Raw genomic sequence first — 26,333 nt, 5'->3', positions numbered from 1 at the left:
CAAGGTATTCTCGGTGTAGTGCGATTGAGGGCGTTTCTTTCTATCACCAGACATAGGCGTCTGCTCTGAAAACGCAGCCAGCGCGCCTGCCAAGCGTAGCACCAGTACGAAACAATACAACTTTGCACTATAGGCGCGTTATTTCGGTATCTTTTTGTGAGCGAGAAATGACCACCAGCAAAAGACTCTTTATTCATTGCACTAATACACAGCCAACACTGCATGATCGGTGTTTTTGTATATTGATTTTTTTTCGCAATGTCTACAGGGCGCCTCCGGGGGACCTTTGACTCTGCAAAAGGGCCGGCGTTGGGTGCAAGTTGGCATTACGTCGTCCGGTCAGTATTGCCATGATGATGTTGCGCCCAGTGTGTACACACGCGTTTCAATCTTCACAAAATGGATAAAACATTTTATAAAGCGTCCGAAACTTTGGACGGAACTTTGAAAACGCTGTAAAGACGACACGAGTTGAAAATTTTCTTCTGAATAAATGTTACAGCTATTTTCATGCATTTATTTGCTTAACTCCACGGTTTCCACAATAAATATGCCTGTGCTACGCAGATGCAATTTTTATACTGCTGTGTCAAAAAAAATGGTTTGTTTAAAATAATTCATTTGAAACCCCATTTAAAGTGGAGATACTGGTGAATATAAAGAAAAAAAGCAGTCGCCTTCCGCGACTGAGGGTATAGAGAAATTGTAAAAACATGTGCCAAAGCCGTGCTTACTTAGGTAAACGAGTCTCATTTCATCCCTCAAGACGTTACCATAGTTTATTTTTAATGGCTTCTTCGCCGCTATGCATAACTCGGCTTGTGCTCAACGTCTAAAAACTCGTCACAAAATTCAATTTGCGTGCTTCATCAATTAACACAGACATGAAACGTTCACGTGCCCGTTCGGTCTGCAAACAGAGAGCTTCAATTTCGACAATGCCAGTCGTAATTTTGTGAAGACATTATTATCATTAAACAGTATTTATTTTCAACAGTCGTATTTATCTTTATTACATTGAAACATTCTAACAGTGTCGTCGCTTTGCTATTTGATGCATGTTCTTTTGTTGGAACTATGTATTGCTGTACATTTAGCGTGCCTTGGCAGAGCTGGATTTTCTGACCAGGGAAAGAACCAAGAGCTCATGCCTATTACAACGGAAAAAAATTTGAACAGATCGTGCGATGCAAGTAACTGGTTGTGAAAAAACGAACGAAGCTTTTTTGCATTTTTTAAGTGTAAACACACAGTGTTTTCTTGAAAAAACTGTTGGAATGTGTATACAAGCTACTTTGAGCCCCTAACACGTTAAAAAGGGAAATCAAAATTATTTTCTGAACAGAGCTTTCGCTCGTAATAAACTTAAAAATTTGCACAATAGTCTTCTTACTGTGAAAAATGGTTGATTTTTGAGGCCTATCTCGCACTGAATCTGCGTGTTGAGATGATGGGGAACGATTACGGTATTTCACATTTGGCGTCTGGCAAGCTCGGAAAAAACATTGTCATCATAAATTAGAATAATATATTTCTATTGGCGAATCAAGAGATTTGTTTGGTAAACCGATAAACTGAAAGTTTACTGTGAAAGGTTTATTTGGCAAGCATAAATGGTGCTTCGGCTTGTGAGGAACTTACTTGGTCATGCAATTTAAGGTCAGGAAAAAACAATTGCTGAGGAAATACAAAATTATTATTCAAAAACAGTGCCCGAAGCCTTAATCAAATTAGTTCATTAGACCATCCACCATTGTCAACTAAAAGCATGTGACAGCGTTGTTTTCATTTCCTTCAAGCCAGCTGAAGTACCCACACCAGCAACACACTGCAAAGGACGCAACACGTCGCAACAGACGGAATAAACAATGCGTATATAATAGCAGCGTTTATTCGGCGGAAGAGATTTTGGAAATTACTCCCTAAATTAGGCTAAAAACCATGCGGAAAGGTACTTAAAATTGAAGATAAAAGCAGCGCCGGCCGGGAAACTATTTACCCGTGCCCGCTCTTTTTTTGCTTCACGTGCTCCGGCTTTTCCAGACTGCTCCCCTGATGATGGTTAGGTTTTTTTTTGGCGCAAGGCCAGCTGGGGCAAAGAGCGCCAAGCAAAATTATATAAGAGAAAACAGTGGCTACTAAAATGTATAGAAAAACGACTTTAAAGAAATTACCCTATTTAAAGGAGGAAACGTTGAGCTGCGGCAAACATTCAGGATGCCCCACAAAAAACCCAGTAGTCTTCCTCAAAAAACACACGTCACCCGTCACTGAACATCCTGTTTTTGATTGTGCAGCCATCCCTCATAACTACATCGTTGGTCGCCTACTAGTTTGCCCCGTGGCATTACCCCCCTGCGGAACAAGCGCCGTCACGGTGCTACGGCGTGTTCTCGAGAGACGGTAAGTACGGCTTCAGCCAGAAAATGTGGACAATGTCCGTAGGCGGTACACGACTCGACGACGGTGAAGAAACGGGGAAGATCTCATATTGACATCTGTCATTTAACGTAGTACACGATAAGTGACACAGTAGCGAGGCAGCAGTTTTTCAGAAAGCCCAACTTTGCGGCTAGGTGTGCAGAGAAAAACAAGGGAGTCGGGCCCCGGTGTGAAGTGGGCCACGCGGTGTTTGCGGTCGTAAATCGTGCGGTCGTAACTCGTCTTTTTACGTAAATCGTAAAAAGAAAGTCGGTAGCGGGCGATCCCCATGCAGCACAGGGCGGTTCTGCCTAAATCAAGCCGGTGTACTTCGGCCGGTGATATTCTGTCCAGCATTTTTCCGGCAGCCATATTCGGCCCGTGTCCAATTGTGGGCCTTTCGGCCGCAAGGCTCCGGCCATTCCAATGCCACCTGTGTACGGCCGAAGTACGGGCACAGGAGGACAGCCGAGATGCGGTCGTTGGACTCCAGCCGGACTACAGCTAACGGAAGTACGACCGTACTACAGGCATTGGAGATCATCCACAGTACGTTAACTGTACTGAGGCCGGTCACTGCATGTCGCGCAACCATATGACTCAGTCGCGCTGTGCAGCAGCACAAACCCAGCATTTTGGGTCCAATGTACCACATCAGAGTGAGGCCGCGCGCAACCACCAGCCATCCAGCCTTCAGCGCAGCCTTGCTTTATTATCAGCGTCAGTTGACACCAAAATTCATTTATTAAACAGTGCTCACAAATCGTCGTTCCTTTTATTGCTGTGCCTTTTTTACTGTCCAATACAGAAAATGTTAAGTTCTTTGTAGTGCTGGAATGGATGTATTGTCCCAGTCCTGATGTCTTCTGAGGGCGGCTTTCCTGCAATAAACTGGGAAGGAGGGGAGGTGGGTGGGAGGCCTTTAAATTTCACAAAGATGACCGTGCCGCTTTTACCCAATTTCATTTAGGAAAATCTTCCTGAGCACTTTGTGCTCTGAATAAATCAACTCTTTTTACAACAGTTGCTTGATCAGTTTTGTTGTATATAAAACCGGCGCGAATGCCTTTACGAGGAGTTTTGGTACTCCACAAAAACTGAGGAGGATTACATATAATTTCCTTCACACAAAATGTATGTCCAGTATTTGCCCATTTTTCTTGCAAAGAAATTTTCTACTCGATCAACTTTCGTGATGATCTTTCACAGGGCTGATCCTAGGAGAGATCGAACTACTGCTTTCATTTTCAACTTTTTTTATGTTTTTTTCATGAGTTACGTGCACACCACTTAGTAGCCAAAACAACGTAATTTTCCTTCAATGTCGTACTACGGTGAAAAAATTCTAGATGCTTCGCGAATGACGCCTTGCTTAAGGTGCCTGTAGTTGTATCCCTGTGTGTTTCATAGTTTCATAATTTGTTTAAAACCAATAACGTAGCAATGGTAATATTCATACAGCAAAACTTGCATACTGCAATGAATAAAACAATAAATATTTCATTGGTCAAGTTTGAATGCGTAAGGTTCTCAAACCGTCGGAGGCGAACTTGCGATTCCGCAAGTTTATTTATTTATTTATTTATTTGTTCATTTGATACCTGCTTGCCTTTCCATGCATTGCAGCTGGGAGATACATAAAACTAAGCATTAAATATGCGACGAAATCTCAAAATATTTCCACAAAGCGGGTTAAAATCGACATTATAAACAGTTGGTACAATCATACGTGGAAGAAATTACACTCTCGTATTGATCTAAGATAACATGAATCGCGCAAGTCGTCACCTTTAAGGGAAAGTTAATAATTTGATTTAGGCTAGCGGTCCCACTTCGGGATATGTAGAATGCCACTTGGATATAGGTATCTTCTTATATTCCAGTTTTCGAAAGATAGATATTACAAAAAATTTCAACCGGAGGTTTCGCCTCTGATCTTTCCCGCCTTACCATTAAAATTTATTTTTACTTTCCCTCATGGAAAGTTGACAGTGAAAATTCCCTAATTCGAATCGCACTGCCCTACTCTGTATGTTTTCGAGCGTATCAACCAGCTCTTTGCTTCAGGGATCCCAGAAAACACATGCGTACTCCAGCATTGAACGCACATGAATAAAATACGGTTGTTCTGTTAGGGTAGATGAAGGTTCGCTGAAATTTTATCTTAGAAAGCCAAAAACACGTCCAGCCGTAACTTTTGTGTTGGGAACGTGCCTATTTAACCTCTAAACTCTCGTTAAATAAACTCCTAGTTATTTATATTCCCCGGCCGTTCTAAAAGCAGTGTAATTTACGGTATAATATTGAGTTGGAATGAAGGTTTTCTTTTAAAGGTGACGTTGACACACTTTTTATTATTCAACGACTTTTCTGAATCACCACACCAGGATGTTATAAATTAAAATCATGCTGCAGGTATTCAGAATCACGTTCATTCGCTAAAGTCCTGTGAACTACACAGTCCTTCGTGAACATTTTGAACAAAGATTTGAGGCCAATAATATTAACATTTATATATAAAAATAACAAAAGAGGACCTGCAACTGACCCTTGGGGAATTCCTGAGGTCACGGGAACATATTTGGACGAACAATCATTGAGAGCGACGGACTGCTGTATTAGAAAGATATACTCGGCTATCCATGCAACACCCAATTCATTTGGTTATTAGCCTGCATTGTATGAACAATAAGCTGATATGAAGCACCTCCCAATGCTTTTTTTTTGTAGTACAAGAAAATACTGTCAACAACGTTCAGCTTATCTATTGCTAGATCCAAATCATGCATGAACGCAACAAGCTGCGTTGAGCAAGAAAAACCCGACGAAATCTGTGTTTGCTAGGATGCTGGCTATTATGTTTAAACAAATGAGTCATTTCCGAAGTGTAGCAAAGCTTACCTTCAAACACCGCAACTAAATTACCATACATGCTTCGTCATTCACAAGGCTCTGTTGTTATGGCAAATTTATAATAACACGTTTTTTTAAATAGACAGTGATAAAATCCAATGAAGCAGAGCACAAAGTTGAGCCTACTAATGCACGAGCTTAGCCTCTTCTACGTTTATCACCAACAAAATATTGCAACATTGTTTCTCGGAGCGTTATTGTAAGAAGAATAGCCGAAAACTTGCACTTTTGCGCGCCCTTGCCTTTCTTTGGTGGGGAGACCTTGACATGACGCTGGTTGAGCTCCTGCGTGGCGGCTACTTGCTCGACGCCCTTTAAGGACATTTATTCTGGTGAACCTCGAGACGAACATCTCTGCCGGGTCGTTGTCTCCAATAGTCTCCATTTCTTGAGGGGGCGAAAAGCCTCGAGCTGATGCGTCGACGAAGCTGGCGGGCGAGGCGTTGTAGCGGCTATGACTGGCGAGGCTTAGCTCACCCGTCGGTGTGGCACACTCCTCTTGTGGCAATAAATGGCATTCTGATGGCCTAAAAGGTTTTCTCGTAATGTTCAGTGAGTCCTTTCACCTTGCCCATTCACCTAGAACACTTATTATTGTTTGACAAACGAAGTTCATTCATTTAAAACGTAGAAACACCGAGCAGATAAAAAACGCGTCTGCGTCACTCGGTTACCTAACGGCTCTTTTTTCACCCAGAGAAAACTGGTCCTACTCTGGCGGGTCTCCTTCCAAACACGTCTGTGCATGAATTCTCGGCGCCCAGACCCGTGCCATTGTTCGGCTGTACGCCGCTTACCGAAAGAATGACGTATAGCCTGAGACCTTACGTAGGCTGCTCTCCTCTTGAACCCCGGTTGCCAAAACTTCTGCGGCCGTTCGCTTGCCGTACGTCGGCCGAGAACCGCTAACCGAATGCAAAATGTACATTCTGGGGCCTTGCGTCGGCCGGTCTCCTGTAAAACACCGGTTGCCCAACGAAAACGAATAAACGGCCGCTGGACGCGCGGTTCACCATCGAAAGAGCGAATGCGAGGCAGACGCTCTCCGGCCGGTCTCCTTTCAAACACCAACTGCCACAAGAATACGGATATTCTGTGGCCGGTCACTTTCTGTGCTTCGGATGAACACCGCTTCCCGAATGAAAAATGGATGCCCTAAAGCCGTCCTTGGGCCGTTGTCTTTTTCAACATGGGCAGCCGAAACTTAACTGAATATCTGGCAGGCAGGTAGCTGCCGTTGTGCATCTGAACACGGGCGGCCGGAGAAATACCGGAGCGCGGGTTACCCAGTGTTGGCCGCTGATCGTATGATAAGTGCCTGCCGGAACCTGGATGCTGGCCGCAGAAAGCGGCCATAGACGGCCCGGTCTTCGGACACACTTTCTGTGCCGCCGGGGTCTGCCGCACATGTTTAGCGGGTGCAATGGGTCGCGGGCGTACTCCGACCGCCGTAGGAGTACGCCCGCGACCCATTGCACCAGCTAAACATGTGCGGTCTTCCGACGTGGACGGGAGTGTGTCCAATGGTAGAGTAGGATCACGGCCATAGAGAAGTTAGAATGGTGAATATCCTGCAGTATCATGCCGGCATAAATTATAAGCGAAATTCACATAAGCAACATGACGCCCCAGTCACGATGATTTGCAGAAATGTAGTAAGAGAGCATGTCTGTCAGGGTGCGATTGAGGCGTTCCGCAAGGCCGTTAGTTTGGGGGTGATATGCCGTATATTACTTGTGTTTATTAGAGCATGAGCGACAAGTATCGTCAATGACTTGGAAGAGGAAGTAACGTCTGCGGTCAGCGAGCAACTGCTGAGGCGCCCCCCTCTGGAGAATTATATCTCGAAGCAGAAAATTACCCACATCGGTAGCACAGCTTGTCGGCAAAGCACGCGTGATTGCGTAGCGCGTGGCGTAATCGCTCGTGACAGAAATCTATTTTTTTTCAGATGAGAACAAGGGAAAAGGGCCAAGCAGGTGCAGACCTACACGAAAGAAAGTTTCTGCTGGATGTCAAGAGGCTGGAGCTGGCCCGCTTGAAGATACGTTGGTGTTTGTCTGCGTTGGCACTCGTTGCAAGCCCTGACGTAGCGGCGTATGGATCGGTATAGGCCTGGCTAGAAGAACCGACAGCGGACTCGATCATAAATGCGAGAGATGTTAAGATGCCCTGCAGTCGGCATGTCATGTCGGCAAGCTGGCGGCAAGCTGGAGCGCAGTGGATCGCACGTGCTGGGGAACAACGAGCAACAGCTCAGGACCATCGGGATAGACATTGCGACGATATCGGATCTTGTCACGCAGCAGAAACATTGCCGTTGAAGTGTCGGGTGAGGCCGAGTTAAGTTTCTCTATAAGAGATCGTAGTGCCGCGTCATGACGCTGCTCCTTCTCAATGTGAAAAAGGCCAGATATAGTGCATAGAAAAGCTGCACAGTCATCTTCCTTGTCGTCGGGTGGGACGACAGGGTGGCGGGACAGGCAATCAGCGTCTTGATGCAAACATTCAAATTTCAATTTTACATCAAATGTACACTCCTGGAGACGCAATGCCCATCGACCTAGCCACCTTACGGGTTTCTTTAGCGAAGAGAGCCAGCAGAGCGCGTGATGGTCTGTCATGACCGTAAATGAGCGGCAAAGCAGGTAAGGACGGAAGGTAGTCACTGACGACACAAGAGCCAGACAATCTCTTTAAGTGAATGAATAGTTGCGCTCTGGGGTTGAAAGAAGGTGGCTGGCATAAGCGATAACACGCTCCAGTCCACCTTGTCATTAAGCCAAGGGAGCCCCGATACCGTTATTACTAGCACCACTTCGGACTTCTGTAGGAGCATGAGTATCAAAATTAGCCAGCAGTGGTGCATTGGTCAGCATGGAAATTAGGTTGGTAAAAGCGGCCACTTGATCGGAGCCCCAGGAAAACGAAATGTTTTTCTTCAGCAGGCTGGTAAGGGGTTGGGCAATGTGCACAAATTCCTCGATAAAGCGGGGAAACTACGAACAGAGTCCTAGAAAGCTTCTAACGTCTTTTGCTGATCACGGTGCCGGGATGTTCCGGACTGCGCCAACTTTATCCGCATCGGGTTGAACTCCCTCCGCGTCGAGGAGGTGCCCCAGGATTGCGATTTGTCTACGGCCAAAATGACATTTTGAGGAATTTAGCTCCGTCTTCCCAGAAGGCTTCTGACTTTACCACAAGATGTAACGACGCGAGGATGCGGCAGAGAAAAATGTATTTAAAGTAACTACACTATTTACAGGACGAAAGGCTGGGATGCCGCTAACTTTCAGAATGCCTCACAAGAAATCCCGTTGTCTTCCTCTACCAACACCCGTTGCTGAACGTCCTGTTTTTAATTGTGCAGCAATCCATCATAACTACTTCCTTCCTCGTCTAGTAGTTTCCCCGCGGCAATATATTCGCAGTAACTTTAGATTTGCAGCTGCTAAGCGCACTTGGTGCTCTACATAATAGGTTTGTAAATGAATCGGGGGCAATATTTGCTTAGATGCGCAGCAAACGCCGAGCATTTCGCATCAATGTTAGAGAAATAACCACACGCCTGTAATAACCCATAAGTAATTACAAAAACAGCACACAAAACCTGTCCAAAAACCGCGATGTGATTACGTAATCCCGGATAGGATAATGTCCCGCTGTTTTGCCCCGGTTCTTTCGTTTCCCGGAAGAACACGCGGATGTGTCCTCATAGATTGGCCAAGCAGACTCTCTACACTCGAACGGTTTGAGCCCCCTGTATTGCTGCATGAGGGCATGCACGGGGGCACTGTTTCTCCGCTCAGGCTGGTTTCCGACGATCCATGGGCATCTTCCTTCGTTGCCAGCGTAATGTTCTCTGCCGGGCCGTTAACGTGGGAGGAATAAGGGAACTTTCAGGCGACAGAGGACCCTCAGCTTCCTAATGGTGATGATTACGGATCTTTAGCAGCTGCGCTCGACAGGTGTTTATATGTAGAGCGTATGCCTCGGAAGCGTTGGAAGGGAGACGACCAGACCACGTAGCAAGGCCGGTTTATTCAGAATGCTATGGTTTCTATCTACTGATGCCAGGGGCAGGGCAGCCATCCGGTGCGTGAGCGCGCTGGTTGTCCAACGTCCCTCTGCTGCCGCTGGCACTGTGGCTTGCTACTACAGGGCTGCCAACCAAGAGAGCAGCTGGTACGACGCTCTGATGAACTCAGCGTACATGAGGGTCGCGGTGGTGTGCAGCCACAGTAGGAAAACTCTTAGAGCTGATATCGGTGGTGGTGACGTATGCCGGCTTCAGGCACTCTAGGGGTATCGTGTCGTGAGAGCCGTTGATGTCGATGGCATACGTCGACGAGTGTCGTTCTACCACAGGGAAAGGAAAAACGTAGTGTGGTTGGAAAGGGCGGCGCACGTGTCCGCACCGCACAAACACGTGTTGATTGTTCAAGGTCCCGAAACACATAAGGTCCTGTGGGTTCTCGTTCCCGTTTAGGATGCGGTGAAAGGTGAGCCAGGTTCAATCGCAGAGATTTCACGTAGTCCGCTGCGGAATGTGCTTGAGACGGTACCTCGAACGGGTCGGCTGGTAGTCAAACATGGGTTTCCTAAACCAGTTCTGCCGAAGAACACGCCAGGTCAGTCTTGAAGGTGGTGCGTATGCCCATAAGTGCGAGGGGCAAGTGCTGGACCCACTGTGTTGGGCAGTCGTGTGCTGTGAGCACGGCCCTAATTAGGTTGATGGTGAAAGCGTTCGACGAACCTATTTGTTGGTAGCTGGTACGCTGCCGTGCGCAAAACAATCGTGTCGAGGAGGGGAAGGAGCTTTGCTAATAAAGTAGACTCGGAGTGCCGTCCGCGGTCGCTGACAATGCGGTCGCTGACAACATATGGGCATCGAATGCGCGCTACCCACGTCGACACGAATGCTGCCGCTACCGTGGGCGCGGAGATGTCGGGAAGCGGTGTGGCTTGAGGCCAGCGTGTGAATCGGTCCACACAAGTCAGTAGGTAGCGATAGCTTTGCCATGGGGGCAAGGGACCGACGAGGTCGTGGTGTACGACGGCGAAGCGCTAATCAGGTTGCAGGAACGCCTTTTCCAGCTGAACTGGGTACCGGTGAACCTTTGCGCCTTGGCATGGTGCTCACGCGCAGACCCAGTTGCGAGCATGCGCGTTCAAGCGAGGCCAGACAAAACGAGCCGCGATGAGTTTCTGCGTGGCACGAATCCCAGGATGGGCCATGTTGTGCGGGGCGTCGCAGAGCTCGGGATGGCAGGTCTTGGGTATGAATAGTCGTGGCTTTACGGTCGACAAATCGGAAACGATCTGCGGTCCGTAGAGCGTCACGTCTTCGAGCTGGAGTGCAGTGGGGGATGTGCAAAGACGCAGCAGCTCGGTGTCGTCGGCTTGGACAGCAGCCAGCCGGCGGAGGTCTGGTGCAATTAAAAGCGGCGAAGTGGAGGCAATGGCGTCCACGCGACTTCGGACAACCGGAGCTGTGTTGTCAACGCCACTGACATGCTTGCCATCCGTCATGTACTAGGTCAGGTAGGCAAGCTTCCGCACTTCTCGTGGCGTGTAATGGGTGTCGGGCCGTGTGATGGCGTACCCCAAGGGTTTGTAGTTAGTGAAGATAGTGAACTGACGACCCTCTAGAAGATGTCGGAAATGACGCACAGACAGGTACATTGCCTAAAGCTCACGGGCAAATACGCAGTACCGGGTTTGCGGTGGGGTAAACGTTTTGAGAAGAAGGCCAAGGGCTGCCACGTGCCGTTTCCGTGATGTTGGAGGACAGCTCCCACAGCAGAACTCGAGGCGTCGGTCATTGCGAGTGGGCGTCCTGGATTTGGGTGAGCGGGGAGAGCGGTGTTCGTCACCGCACGTTTATGGCGTAAAAGGCTGCCTCAGCACTTGCGTTCCAGTCCAATTAAGTGGTGGACCGCTTCCTAGAAAGCAGATGGTCGAGAGGCTCAAGAAGTGTAGCGCAGTTGCTGATAAAACGACGGTAGAACTTTGTCTGACCCAGGAACTGGCAAAGCTTGGTGACCTACGTTGGTGTTGGGAAGTCAAGAATGGCCTGGACCCTGTTGGGGATGGGCCGAATGCCTGTGGCATTAAGTCGACGTCCCAGAAAGTCCAGGACGGGAGCACCGAACTCGTTCTTCGTTGCCCTATTGATAACGTCATTGGCAACTAAGCGCTCGAGGAGAATGCGGAGATGATACAAATGCTCCTCTAGGAACGTACCTGATTACAGCAGATCGTCCACCTAAGCAGTTAGTCCACACTTCACTGTATCGATGAAACGCGGAAACGTTTGAGCAACGTTCCTGAAGCCAAACGGCATTCGGAAGAACTAGCAAAGGCCGAAAGGTGTTGTGATGGCCGTCTTGAATATGTCCCCCCGGCGATGGGGATCAGGTGGTAGGCCCGCACAAGGTCCGTTTTTGAAAATATGGTGCCACCGTGCAGACTGCCGGTGAAATCTTGAGTGTTGGGAAAGGGGTACCGATCCGGGATGGCGGAGTGGTTCAAGAAGGTCACCAGTCATTGTTCTTGGGTACCATGTTCAAGGGGGATGAGTAGCGCCTGCAAGAAGGTCGGACGATGCCAAGTTCCAGCATGTGCTCGAACTGTGCACGGGTGTTGTTGAGTCAGTCGGGAGCGAAACTGGTGGAAACGAGAAAACGGTTGGTCTGGTAGTTGTGATATGATGACGGACGTCATGAGTCATGGTCCAAGTCCAGTCGTATGCTGACGCGACGGTGGGGAACTCTTTTAGCTAGGCGGCAAACGGTTCTTCAGCAACTGCAGCGCAGGAAGGCGCTACGTCAGCTGCTGCTGTCGCTACGACGCCTTGTTTGGTAAGAACATCAGCCCCAAGAATCTCAGAGCGAACGTCCACGGCCGCAAGAATCTAGCGAAAAATTTTGCGAAGACCCAGGTTCAAAGTCAGGGATAGCTGCGCGAAAACAGAAATGAGCGTGCCGTTCGTTTACTGCTGGAGGTAGAAGACTCCGCTGGAGGTGCGGTCGTGGCGTGAAGGTGGCAAGACGCTGACTTGCGCTCTCGTGTCGACGAGAAACGTCTGTCCGGTCGTGCGATCGACAATGTAAAACAGTCGACATTCTTGAATGGGGCCCGAGCCGCTCGTGAATGCTAGCGGTATGCCGAGACGTTTCCCATCAATGAGCATGGCAAGAACCTATGACAAGCGTCTGCTCCGAAACGGCGGTTGTAAAACCATACACTGGGGGATGATGTAGGCTGCGTCCACGAACTGCATCATGGCGTCGGGAAGACGAGCGGTCGCGTCGGCGTGACGAGCGAGCAGAATGTGTTGAGCTGTTTCGCCTCGTCGCCGGGGCAACGAGTTGTTCCAGTGGTTCGCACAGTTTACCGACATCGGCAGGCGCCGCACACGGACCTTCGTAGGCGGGAGCTGGCGTCGTGGAAGGGGCGGGTGATGTTGGTGTCATGGTCACAGCACCAATAGGTGAAGCTCTGCTGGCTACTTCCATTACCTTTTCTGCCAGGGACACGAGCGAAGAGATATCCATAGATGACACGGTTCCGAGGACCATTTGCACCATCGCAGGCAGACCATCGCAGGCAGAAAGAGCTCGCCCAGCAATGCGCCGTCCATCGCTTGGGCACGTGAGCCGAGGAGTTGGGTCAACTCCGCAGCAGTTGGCTCATTCTGCGGTCGCCAAGCTCTTCGGTAAAAATAGCTGCGGTAGGCACGTCCAATCAGATGCTGCTGTACGTTGGAGGAGCGCGGCCTTGAGCTGGTCGTAGGCCGTAGCGGGTGGGTTGCGTATGAAGAAGGCAAGAATTTCGGCGACATCTTCCGCAGCAGTCGCGGGTAGAGCTCTCACGACGTGGTGAAACCTGCATTCTTGGGAGGAGTTGCCACACAGCGCGAACTGTGACTCGGTTTGGAGGAACCAGATATCCGGGTTGTGTTCATAATATGACGGCAAGCGGATAGGCAGGGCGGCGATCTTGTTGCCGGCTGATTGCGGTGCTCGCTGGTCCGGGTCGTTGCTGGACATGGCCCTACAATTTCGCTGGGATGGAGATCACGTCCGGGTCACCAACTGTAGAGAACATGCCATGGAGGCGTTGAGAGCGAGACAACCAGACCACGTAGAAGGCCTGTTTATTCGGAACGCCGTGGGGTCTTTTTCTACTGATGCCAGGGGCGCTCGAGCCCTCCGGCGGGTGAGCGCGGTAGCTGTCAAACGTAACGCTGCTGCAGCTGGCACTGTGGCTTGCGGCTACATATACTTTGCTGTGACCAATGTTGTCTGCCGAAAGTGGAGCGCAACCACGACTAGCGGATAAGGAAGAATATGACCGGGGGCGGTGTGACGAGCTTGTCATAGTTATTTGATCATCTGCTTATCCTCGTGCAATAGCGCGATAACAACGCATCATCTGATGTGGGGTATGGTTCTCAACAGAAAAGCGCAGGTTGTGCTTCTGAGTCTGAGCTATGTGCGCCTGCAGAAAAAATTCCACCACGATGTCTTGGAATGGCGGGGGCTATTGATTGTCTTGTCTCAAAAATGATGGTTTTAGCATGAAAAAAGATTTTCCAGGAACTACACCACAGGCTCAGCCGGTATGTAAGTATTTTTTAAAGGGGTGAATGGTGTTGTTATTGTTAGGCCCTACCTAATCTACAACTATTCCACGAAGCCGTGGACATGAAGTGAAATGTTTAAGGCCTTTGTTGAGAAGTTCCCAACCAGTGGGAGTGAAGGTTTCCATAGAGTTGTCGTTCACTAGTTCAAAAGGTAACCACACACCGAATCGGGAAATCGACGCCTTCGTGCGCCTTCTTTGTAAATGTAAAATGATATATTTAAGGATATAATGGGGCATGCTCGGTATTGCACAAGGCACATCTGAACCATGCTGCTTCTTTGTCTATCAGTGCCAAGGCCCCGATTACTTGTTGTGGACAGTAACTAGCCCATTGAAATTACGAGCACGGAAGCTTTATCATGGAAGTGTAGAATTGTGACTTCAATAAGCAGTAGTCAGATTGAATTTAAAAGAGTGTCACCAAAACCATCCTCATAAAATAATTGGTTCTAGGTTATATAAACAAACCTGCTGAAATCACTAGCCTAAGGACCACCTCCTAAATTACTTTGGCCTAACTATAGTCCTCGCAACACAGGTGTAGTGAACGTGCGTTCTAAATTATTTGTCAAAAAGGTATTGCCCGCAGACATTTGTTTCATAGACTTTGAGGCGCACCTTGCAGAAAAAAAGATCATGGGCAAATGTTGGTAAAAAAGTTGGTGCAAGACCCGGAATTTGCATTTGAATATATCTTTTTTTGCCTTCAGACTTGCAAGTTTTTCTTATGGTAAGCGTGCGTGTGGGCGTTTTGGTTTCGTTTTAGATGTTTCAGAAACTTCTGATTCACCGTCAATACCTGAGCGCAAAGTCAGAGTTACCCGAAACTGGAAATTATGATTTGGCAATCTGAAGACCAAAATGCCTCACGTCGCCGGCTAAATCACGAGACTTTGTCGGTTGTACTAGCTCAGTCATGTCACTCAAGTACAACTTGACAACTTCCTTCGGGGTGTTATAGACATTCGCTGTTCATAAATGGCAAGGACTAAATGACCTCAAGGATGAAGATGGTCACTACAATACACTTTCTCGACCATTTTAAGAAACTTATGGCGGAGTTCGTGTCGCCAGCAGGACACTGAGCAGCGGTGTGAAACATTTTAAGAGTAAATTCTGCCCCCTGAATTGATACTTTTGTGGTACTATGTACATGAGACCATTTCTCGGTACCTTTCTGTACAACTGCAGTATCCTAAAGTCCTACCAATAGTTGCAGACGCTGAGGATCTAGCTCTTCTCATTTTGTACACACAAATGGCCAGCGGCGTGAGCAGTAGAGAAGATAGTTCCAAATCATGCGCGCGATAAACGCGGGTCTGTCTGCAAAGGTGAATGGGGCGCACTGCTACGCCCTATCTTGGCAAGTTACAGTCTGCACAACAGCGGTTGGCCTAGTGCATGTTGCATGACACACGAACGTTAACGCAACTAAGGGGAACATGCCGCAGGCACGGGACACCAAAGAAACGTCATTGAATGGTTTGATGCTCCGGAAGTTTTTAAGACGAAGCGTTTCATGCCACAAGATTACGAACGGAAACACTAGAAAGGGACTTTAGCAAGTTCTATCAGTCAAAAGGAGTTGGGATGGGCATCGCTAGCCGAACTAAAATCTTTAGAGCCCACAATAAGTGACTGCAGTTTCCGGTGTCTCGAGAAATAGTTTGACATAAAGCACCAGTAACCCAGTGGTGTCAAAGTATGTTTTGTTCGCGCGTAGTATATGCGGTATCTTGCAGTATCTTGTTTCGAAGAATATAGGCTATCGTCCCGAAACTAAAAATATATTTTATATTTACCTGTGAAAATTCATTCCAAAGATTCCCGTCTAACAGTGATTAGGCCAGTTGATAACTACCAGAAAATTTCGTCAAACAAATCGGTCCCCTACAAATAACAATAAATTCTGCCAACGTGTCACAAATAAGGGGCGTCTTAAAGGAAATAAATAACAGGGCTTACCATTCCCCGAAATAGAGATTATAACTTCACATTACTAGAGATTAACAACATAGAATGTATTTCCGAATACCTTGTAGTGGATTTTTCCGTGAATATATACAAAAAAAATCACATGCTTACGAAAACCATGGTAGCATTATTATTACTGTGGACTCAGTCTTTACCCAACATCTATATGAACAAAGGCACTTAGCGAATAGAACACATTTTCGTGATGCCAGCATGTAATAAAAACTTGAATTCGCAAATATTGTATTATTCGACAAGCACTTGCAGCTAAACCGTTCTGGCATTTTCATAATTTTGAAGGTTCTTTCGTGACCATTACTACAGGGGATATTTTTATCAGAATTATACGTCTAATACAAAAAGGAAAACTGAAATTGGTCTACAACAAGTGGTATAAAAGGCCTCTACTCACAATCGACAGTACGCAGCTTTTCATTTATAATAACAAGCGAACATGGCAAGATTGGCGGGCGGCAACGTGGCAGTGATATTATTCCTTCTGAAATTTGCAAGTACTTTTTTAGATTAGTCTACAAGTTTACCTTTCCATTAACTAGTTCTGTATTTTGTACCTACGAACTAATTAGCCTTTTTTTGACCATATAGATGTCACTTTTATGACAATTTACTTGCAAGGACACGTAATTTTCAGTCTTACAGGTTTGCATGGGATTCGTTCTACCGCGTGTGTTCTTTAATTTGGAAACATTATCGTATTTGATATAAACATAAAGGCATCAATTATATTGTGTTCGTCTGTTATCAGTACACTGAGTAAAAAGTGACGAAAAATGTTTAGCAAAATGATGAAATCCGTGCCGTACTGGCTGTGAGAGGGACAGATCGTTTTACATCAACGCGATAATTGTGCCAGTAAATCGGTTGTACAAACTTCGCCTGAATATTTCATCTATAAAAAACTCTGAAAACGCTATTGCTGACTTAGCTTTATAACATAATCAAGAATGAATAATACGAAAAATGTATTCTAAAATTATCGTCTATATTACAATGAAGAACCACATGGCCGACGTTGTAAGACGTGAGAGTCGATTGAGGTGGCTTATTGTTTAGAAGCTTGATATTCGTAAATTAAGATAACGTGACGGCAACAGTAATGTCATGTCCAGTTGCAGGCGCAGTTTAACCTTGGCGAAGCGACGGATGATATTAGTTTGTATGGTGAGTGATATATTTCTATACAATATTACGTGTAAAACCGGCGAATACTGTTTTGTACATTGCTTTAAACTACCAAGCTCATTCCCAAATTTTAACGCATTTATTTCTCCAAAAAACTTTAACATGTCCGTAAAATGTTTTATAAACACATATATTTGTACTTGTACTGGCCTTAAAAATCAATTATCAAAGCCATTTCAAAGGGTTCTTCTTGCTTTGGGCAACTTTTGTGACATTAAAAATTTATAAAGACACGCTTTTGTGCCAGGTTAAGTGCAAGATATTAAAAGAGAAGAGAAAAAATTTTTATAGTTAAAATGATCAAACGAATGATTGGAATTTCGGCTGTAAAACGAACGCTTGTAAAGTTCTTCACAACTAAACCGGCTTTTATAACGTTTTGCACATTTTAAAGCGCGCTGTGTGCAGTGTCCGAAAACATGAAAGGAATGCCTAATCCATTCACTGGTGTGAGCAGTCTGATAACATGAAAGGATGGCCGGTTCGATTAAATCAGACACCTCTACATACACCATGTTTCTTTAAACGCCCTTAACCGAGCACCTCTAATGCCGCTCTCATCAATATCAACAAATGTTCTACTGCCAAAATGATTTGAAACAATACAATCAGATACATGGAGGTCTGAGGGATCTGTAGCATTTACCTACAGAAACCACACATACTCCCATAGGGCGCTGAGAATAAACAGCCAGCAAAGTTAGTGCTACAGCAACACAAATAGTATTTATAGCTAAGACGACACTTATTCAATGCAGTATCACTTATCGCTAATCCAAAAACCAAGCCCCCACAACATTTTACTTCAGTTTCCTGGCTTAGAAACTCAGACACATCGACATTGATGATTGCCGGATGGGAGGCCCGGCCAACCTTATATAATATTTCAAAATTTATTGAATTAAGAAAGTACAATTTCTTTCTACCTACTCAGGTTGCGGACGCTCCAAACGCCTCGACAGTATTGTGAGTGGTTCTTCCATTAATAGGAGGGACATACCCTGGATTGTGAGCATCACCTTGAGTATCTTGTTTGTGTTGGTAATTTGTATTTTGTGTGCAATGATCTCTTTTTAACAGATTATAAGTATATCTATATATATATATATATATATATATATATATATATATATATATATATATATATATATATATATACAGAAATAAGGGTTGGCAGTCAAGAAAACCTCGAAACACAAAGGGAAGGATGCGGTAGGTCATTAAAACAGATAAAGAATTTGGAAAGAAAGAAAGTGAAGAAAAATGCGCGCCAGGTATGATATATATATATATATACAAATATATTTATAAATATATATATATTTTTATATATATATATATATATATATATATATATATATATATATATATATATATATGTATATATGCTCGACCCAGTGCTTCACTTGGCGCTTCGCCTGTCTTGTGGGGTGTTCCGTACCAATCCGGTCCACAGTCTTTATGCTGAGTGCGACAAATGGTGCTTAGCGTACCAGCAAATTTACGTTAATCTTCTATATGCCTCCAAAATCTCATCAATGAATAACCATCCATTTAAACCGGTTTTTTATGATACGTCAACAACTAAACTCTTTTTAAACCGCCCATCAATTTCCGTTCCCTTCTCGCAGAGAGTGAGGGATGAGGTAAATATCCATGAGGTCTCCTTCTTGGACACATTCAAATCATCCCACACTGACCTTGTAGCACCATGGCATCTCCGTCCTGTGTCATGTGATCGGTCTTTCATACGACATAATAAGAACACGACCCCAAGAAGTGGGATTTTGCAGCATTTCATGTATCTGCAGGATAAATACAGGGCTGCAGAGTTTTTCAGCGATGCATCTAAAACGTTCACTGCAGTGTCTTGTGCTGCGCATGGACCCAATTTTAAAGCATATAGAACCATGAATGTTAATACAAGTAGTTTTACGGCAGAAGCATATGGCATTTTTCTGGTTGTAATTCAGATAGTTGAACATCATATTCCTAAATCCGTCATCTATACAGATTCGCTAAGCGTCATCCATGCATGCCATCCGGAAAGTCTTAAAAAAAACCATGTAGTTAACGTTGTCCTGAAATCACTTATGGTGGCGTATGCTTCAAACCTTGAGGTGACTGTGTGTTTTGTGCCAGACCACTCTGGCATCGGCGGAAATGAACTGACGGATAAAATGGCCGCCAATGCTGCACTCCGAAACACAGTAAACAGAACATCACTACCTTACACAGACCTCAAGCCACACATAAGACAGCAACTCCGTAAAACTTGGCAAGCAGACTGGAGCGAACAGACAGACAACAAACTACACGTCATAAAACCACATTTCAGACAATACACTAATGACTCACACAACAGGCACATTGAAGTTTCCTTAGCCAGACTACGGATGGGCCATACACATGTAACGCACTCGCACCTGCTCACGGGATCTCCAAGACCCGTGTGTAGCAGGTGTGGGGAGGGCCTATCCGTAGGCCACATACTCATACAATGCAAGGCGCTTGACACAACACGACACAAACACTTCAGAGAACTCTACAGACAACATATTCCCCTACACCCATCGTTGTTTCTCGGTGACGATGCCATGGTTTCTGTGAACCGCGTGTTTAAGTATTTGTCAGACGTTAAGTTTTTAAACCTCATTTCCTATCATGCATAATAAAATCTGGCCCTATACACCAGCCATCACAATTCTCTTTCGTTGATTTTATATTCTCCGGTTTACACGTTTTATACCTACCTTTTGTGGTAATCACTTTTCTTTAAATAACTTTTCTGGCGCTGTTTGCCCTCGTTGGCCTTGCGCAATTAAACACCAACATCATCATCATAATATTTTGGGATGGTGCTGTAGGCAATTGCCCACCTATAGGTCCCGTCACATCACCCACTGGTAGAGGGTGACAGTCGAGGCCGAAGCTGTATCGCGATGAGTATGGTGACGCAGATGAGCAATGCGGAAAAATATAGGAGAAAGAACCGCTTGCCGACATTGATCAATTTTATGGGTTTGGTGAACGTCGGCCCGTAGCAGTGATCTCCGCAAGGCAAGCACGAACCGGTGAAGGCTGGCAAGCACGTCGGACCACAGGGCTGGGGACACGTCGTCGTGTTATGGTCACATGTGTTGCGGTCTTGGCGGCTCTGAATCGGCTCGTCACGGGCTGGGGACACGGCCGGGGGGACGTCCTCGAGTGCAGGTGGCGGCGGGCCTGGGGCTGCCCGACGCGATTCATGTACCCTCGGTGATTCCGCCGATGCCGATGAAGTGCGAGGCTGGTGCCAGGGCGGGGATGCACCCCGAACACACCACCAAATGTAAAGTGGCGGCAGGGCAGATGAGACGAACCATGAGGAAGGCGAACAATTGATTTACAATATTTACATGGCAGCCATCAGACACCCAGGGCAAGGTCTGTGAGAACGTTTTTTATCGTCGTCGTCGTCGCTCGTCTTTTGTGATGGTGATAAAATTATACACACACACATATATATATATATATATATATATATATATATATATATATATATATATATATATATATATATTGATTAGTTTTGCGACGAGCCAGAAGAACGTTCAGGTAAAAGAAAAGAACTCCTTTGTGGTTAACATGTTCAATTTAAATTAGTCCAACAGTTTCGGAAGTGGAATTTTCTTCATCAGGGACAATCCCCACAGTGGGATTGTCCCTGAGGAAGGAAGTTCCACTTCCTTAACTGTTGGACTAATTTATAATAAACATGTTAACCGCAAAGTTGTTCTTATCTTTTACCTAAAGGTATATATATATTTATATATATGCAACAAGAGGCTGCCTCGCCTGGAGGGACAAACAAGTGTGCACAATTTTTCCCGCCACACGTGCGCGCTTCGAAAAATCACCTGTAAACCCCATCATCACAAAGGGCATCAGCCATAACTTTATTTTAAGGGTTATCATCATCATAAGTATGTGATTTGGCGACATGTGACCACGAACTGCCAAATAAAAGGCTGCTCAAATATTTACCTTTCGGTGGTGAAGTGTGGTGCCCTAACCTTCCGAGTTCACCACTGCAGATCCGTTTCTCTCGTCCTCTACACCAGAAGGCCACGCCAATGACCGCAGAACCAGCCAACCTTCCGGGTTCGGGCTGCCCATTGTGCTTCGTGACCAGACGGGACCGCAGGCCCCGCCTCCTGGCAGGGCTTGGCGGGAATGACGTCGAGGAATGGCTGGATATGTACACCGAAGCCGTCGCGTTTTACAAGTCGGAAAAGAGAGCAAAGTTGTTTAATAGGAATTTCTATCTCACGGATGGGGCGAAAACGTGTTTTCTTGACCACGAAGCTTCCACCACCGACTGGGCTGACTCAACCACCCAGCTACGTCAGACTTGTGGCCCTGCACAGCCCTCCCCAACATCGCAAAGAGGAAGCTTGAGAGGAGAGTCCCGCAGGCGCACGAAACGTACATCGCTTATAATCAGGACATAATGTGTCGCCGTGTTTACAGAGACATGTCGAAATCGGTGCTGGTGCGTCACATCATGAAGCACATCGATGACCTCGCTTTCATGGCTATGACTCTTCAAAATCTGTCGTTGCTGATGTGACAAGAACATGCTTGAGGGTCGATGATCTGCAGTGTATCCGCCTCCAGCAAGCGACCGATCGCCGACGACATGTTTCATTATTTCTCACATTATATTTGATGCATCTTTTGACACTTTTATTTGGCCGTAGATTATCAACCGGCGTACCAATCGCACGTGCACATGCATCTTACATCTCCAGTGAAGCGTAGGCTTTGAAGCGTTGTAAGCGAATATACGTGTTGCACGTGCGCTTGACGAAAGAAACACTGACTGCATTGAATTTAATAAATTAACAAAATAAAGCCACATTCTTCTGAGCGCAAATGTTACCGTGGATTCGTTTTAAGTGAGCGAATGAATTTCAAACTCCCTGCCGGTGGCAAGGCTACTGATTGTCGGTAGGCCTTCTAGCTGCGCAGTAAGCGCCTTCAAGCTATAACATCAAGTAAAAGGACCCTGCGAAAATCGCCACGGCCAACACACGGAAACCGCACAAGTACAGCGCAGTCTTGCAACTAACATTTATTACCCGCCGCGGTAGCTCAGTGGCTAAGGCGTTGTGCTGCTGAGCACGATGTCGCGGGTCCGATTCCAGGCCGCGGCGGCCGCTTTTTGATGGAGGCGAAAAGCAAAAACGCCCGTGTGTACTAGATTTCGGCGCACGTTAAAGATCCCCAGGTGGTCAAAATTATTCCGGAGCACTCCACTACGGCGCGCCTCATCGCCTGAGTTGCGTCGGTGCGTTAAACCCTACAATCAATCAACTAACATTTATTACACACGGGTTCACATATAGGTACCGGTCAAGACACCGCCACAGCGCATGCACTATACAATACGATTATACTTCAGTATAAATCTCCTACCTAATACTGGTCATCATTACACTACATCTTGTGCAAAAAGATCTACAGTGGTTACCGCCCATTATGGTGTACACCGGAGCCATGGCCAACGGTAATATAAGAGCAGGCTACGGTGGCATGCGCGAAGTAGCACGCACGCGATGTGCGTGTCGAGCAAGGCTATGCTTTAAGCGTGCTCATCGCGGCATCGGAGCGTATGAACATCATCCGCTGATTTATCTTGCTTATTACGCTGGAGCACTCGGCCGCTGTTTAAATAAATGAAAACCTTAATCTGCAAAAAAAATGTTTGCATATGAGCGGTTCATCCTTCGTTAGCTTGATGCAATGTAATCGGTTAGTCCCATCACAACTCAGGAGCTTCCTTCAAGCAATATAAATAAAAAGATGACGCTCATTTCAACAGCAGTTTATTGTCAGTAAGTGATTGCCAAGGAAACCGAAAGAACGCATAAGCATGATATTTTTCGGAAATAAATTGATAGCTGAAAGTGAGCTCGGGCACTACAGCCTCGACTCAATTGACGGTAGGAAATCTCGTGTGGGATGTATATTAGGCATGGTCGTACAAGGATCACGGATTCGAGATTCAAAGCGAGACGCAATAGGAGAGGGCGTGCAACATAGAACACGAGCAGACGCGCCGATGACGCAATTCGCGCGCTGAAAGCAAAGTCTGGCTTAACACGCACAGCGCATGCGTGATGCTTCGAAAAGCCCATGCTAGGCTGCTCCGAGAGTTCGACGGCCACACGCTCGAGTGTTCACCCTAAGCGAGCTCACAACTCTACGTTTCCCTGAAAGAGTCATGCCCCAACATTGTTATTTAGTAGGCTTCTGGTATCTCCCTGACCAGGCTATCACGGCACCTACACACAAGTTTGCACTTGCTTCAGGAGCTGCCTACACGTGCAATCCGAGCAGTAAATAGGTAGATGTTCCCATGCGCTGTTCTTAATGGAACGTTTATGATGCAGGAAACGCACAAAGATCCTACAGGACGCCTAGGTCGCTTTGCTCGGCGTCTGCAGGAGTATTCGTACACCATAGTTCATAAGTCCGGCCGCTTGCATCAAGACGCCGACTGCCTGTCCCGTTACCCGGTTGACAACCCCGACCTTGCTGTTTTGAGAAACCCAAGCAGTGTGCTCGCAATAACGGATTTGCTAGGCCTTGGGTTCGAGCAGCGCCGCGATCCATCTCTTAGCGCAATTATGAACTTTCTCAACTCTGGCTCCCATGACCCTTCACTGCGCCTCTTTAATTTACGCAATGGGGTCCTCTATCGCTGCAACATCCGCAGCGAGGGTCCAGAGTTGCTTCCGGTCCTCACTGAACGCCTGCGCTCGGACTTTCTCCAGCAAATCCATGACGTACCCACTGCAGGCCACCTCGGAGTTTCCCGCACCTACGACCGTGTACGTCGTCGCTACTTCTGGCCAGGCCTTTATCGCTCTGTACGGCGTTATGTGTCCTCTTGCGACCTCTGCCAACGCTGTAAAAAGCCTATGACATCCCCAGCAGGCCTTCTCCAACCGGTGTACATACCCACCGAGCCATTTTTTCGTGTAGGCGTCGATCTCCTTGGTCCTTTCCCGGTATCCAGTTCGGGCAACAAGTGGATCGCGGTCGCCACTGATTACGCCACACGTTATGCAATTACACGCGCTCTCCCCAACAGCTGTGCCTCTGACGTTGCCTAGTTTCTTCTCCAAGACGTCATCCTTCATCATGGCGCTCCTCGTCAGCTCCTTACTGATCGGGGCCGCTATTTCTTGTCTCGCGTTGTCGCCGATATTCTTCGTGCTTCCAAAACGCAACACAAGATCGCGACTTCTTACCACCCTCGGACGAATGGTCTCACTGAGAGACTCAATAGAACACTTACCGACATGCTCTCAATGTATGTCTCCGACGACCATCGTGATTGGAACGTGGCGCTACCGTACGTTACATTTGCGTGCAATTCGTCCCGTCACGACACCGCTGGATATTCTCCCTTTTACCTGCTCTACGGTCGCCAGCCTGTTTTGCCACTGGATACTCTCTTGCCGCCTTCAGTTCCAACTTCGGAATATGCCCGAGCCGCAGTTGACCGTGCCGACCATGCTCGACAAGTTGCCCGCTCTCGCCTCTGCTCATCGCAGTTTTCCCAAAAGCCGCTTTACGATTCTGACAACCGAGACCTGCAGTTCTCGCCTGAGTCGCTTGTTCTTCTGTGGTCGCCGTCCCGCCGCGTGGGGCTCTCTGAAAAACTGCTGTTTCCTTACACGGCACCCTACCATGTGGTCCGTCAAGTGACCCCAGTCACCTACGAAATCTCCCAAGCCGCACCTTCACCAACTTACCACCTTGGCACCGGTAAAACAGACATTGTCCACGTCTCCCGTCTCAGGCCGTACCATCGCGCTCGCACAACATCGCCCTAGGAACCACCGAAACGGCGCTTCTTGCCGCGGGGGTTATGTTACAGTGTGTCAGTAGTTCAAGAACGAAATGTTAGTACATAGCCCCAAGCTTTGCGGACATGTGCTAGGGCTCAGCTGGGAGGAAGAAGAGGTTCGGGCTAGGTCCAACGCGGTGCTCGCCTCTGTGTGTGTGTGAAATACACCTTCATTTTCACGTATTCCTCTCCGTAACAATATTATCGCCCCCTTCCCGAGCCACGGGCTTCCAAATAGACATGTGTTTTGCTGATAAAGCGATTGATGCTTTAGTAAAGCATTCGTGTCCGGATTTATAAGTTCCTAGTGCTTCCACTATTTCTCTGGTTGTTTGGTGCTTGCTTTTTAACAAAATCTTGAAGGTCGAAAACAAAGGCCCGTATACACAATGGCGACAATGCTGCACAATGAGTCCCTGCTTCTTCCGCACATTATAGTTATGCTCTCTAAATCTGCAGTTTATGCATCGACCGGTTTGGGGTACGTATGGTTTGCCACACCGAGTCGAAAAGCAGGACACCAAGCCTTCTGCGCATAGAACAGACTGAGTTCGTGCTATATCGAGCACCCTTTCGGTTTTGGAGCAACTATATTCGTCTGCTTGCAGAACCGCGATAGCCTTTTTGGGGAGGTAAACAAAACGTCGATCTTTGCTCGCTTTCCAATCTATTCAATGTTATATGATGTTCTGTGCAAATAATTACGGAAATAAATAAAATAAAAAATAAATAATAAAAAATGCTAATAAAAAATTACACTCTCTTATTACGGGTTCGTCAGCGTTTTGCGCATGTCCTTGGTTTTTAGCTTCATGTCTAAGTTTAGCTGCCAACCCTTCGCCCACTGAAATAAGTAAAGGTTTCGGATGCCCCAAAGCATAAAGCCGTTCCTTTTGCAGGAGCGGCTTTGTGTCTCGGCACATCGGAAAAATATTGGAAAGCGCGCAAAGATTGACGTTCTGTTTACGGCTCCAAATAATTTATCGTGGCTCTGCAAGCAGAAGAATCCAGTTGCTCTGAAACCGAAAGGGTGCTCGATAAAGCAAGAAGATCAGTGTGTATCATGCGCAGAAGACGTGGTGTACTCCTTTCCGATTCGGTGTGGCAAGCAATAGGTAGGTCAATGCGGTGGATGCATCAACTGCAGATTGTGGGAGCATAATTATAACATGCGGCAGAAGCCGGGAGACATTAGGCCGCATTGTCGTGTTAGTGGATGTGTGACTTTTCTTTTCAAACTGCAAGATGTTGCTAAAAAGCAAGAACG

This window comes from Haemaphysalis longicornis, unplaced genomic scaffold, assembly GCF_048455015.1.
Source record: "Haemaphysalis longicornis isolate Haplotype H1 unplaced genomic scaffold, Haemaphysalis longicornis Haplotype H1 scaffold_6, whole genome shotgun sequence".
NCBI classification, from domain to species: Eukaryota; Metazoa; Arthropoda; class Arachnida; order Ixodida; family Ixodidae; genus Haemaphysalis; species Haemaphysalis longicornis.
Note: the sequence above shows the minus strand (reverse complement) of the source record.